The following is a 1,029-nucleotide window of genomic DNA, read 5'->3' on the forward strand; positions in this document are numbered from 1 at the left end:
TGATAAGTTTTGGTTAAGAAAATATTGTTGGATAAGTTTTGGTTAATAAGTTTTAATGATTCTATTCTAACAAATACAACAGTGCAATTGGAATTTGATTAATATTTTCATTTAAAATGGACTTTTTTACTTTTGATGTTTTGGATTTGCAAGTTAGTGATTTTGGTTTTCCCATAGGCTGCCGGTCTCCAGTTCAGTTAGCAAAAGAAAATACATCTACTACAGTCTACAATTACCATACCTATTGAACATCAATTGATCAAATAATGAACCAGCTAATTTGTGCAGTAATTTTTCATATAATTACCACACGTCCTTCACCTGCATCGGCTGCTTGCTACCTCAAGTTGATACGCTTTGCCAGTCATCGGCCATCAAGGGCTAGCCTGAGCAAGCCTGCTGTTCCCCAGCAAGAGCAAGCCTGAGCGTCCGCTGAAGCATGTGGGGGCCAGCAGCACATCACGTGGCGTGTCGCTAGTAGAGTTGCTGGGCCGAACTCAAAGTGACGCGATTGGAACACGAAAAATGAAGAAGCAATGCTCGCTTTACCAACCATTACATGGCCATGGCCGAGTACTCTTGATTGACGACTCTCCAGGCCGAAGAGCTAGGGAGGCTGATGTGAGCATTGGTGACCGGGGACGACGCGGATGCGATGCATATGCCGGTAAGGACGGAGCCGGCGCTTGTGATGTGGAGTAAGGAGTAGAGGAGAGCAAGTTGGTTCAATCACGTTCGACCGATGTGGTGCCTGTATTGGCAGCTTGGATCCTCTGCAGTGCCACCATCCTTCTCCAAGGTAGCTAGCTTTGTCGTGTGCGTCGCCATATACTACGTCAGCCTCATGGCCCGGATGAAGCGCCTCGTGGGATCGGCCTCGTCGTACGCATCCTTGTTCAGCAGCTCCATCTGCCGGCCTCGGTATCTACCTCCTCCCTTCCTCATAGTTTGAGCCAATATTTATGGGAAACGTACTAAGAGTCAAGGGAAGGGAAGGCGGCGATGTAGAGTTGGACTTGAACTGAGAGT

The sequence above is a fragment of the Triticum dicoccoides genome, chromosome 2A (assembly GCF_002162155.2).
Source record: "Triticum dicoccoides isolate Atlit2015 ecotype Zavitan chromosome 2A, WEW_v2.0, whole genome shotgun sequence".
Lineage (NCBI taxonomy): Eukaryota > Viridiplantae > Streptophyta > Magnoliopsida > Poales > Poaceae > Triticum > Triticum dicoccoides.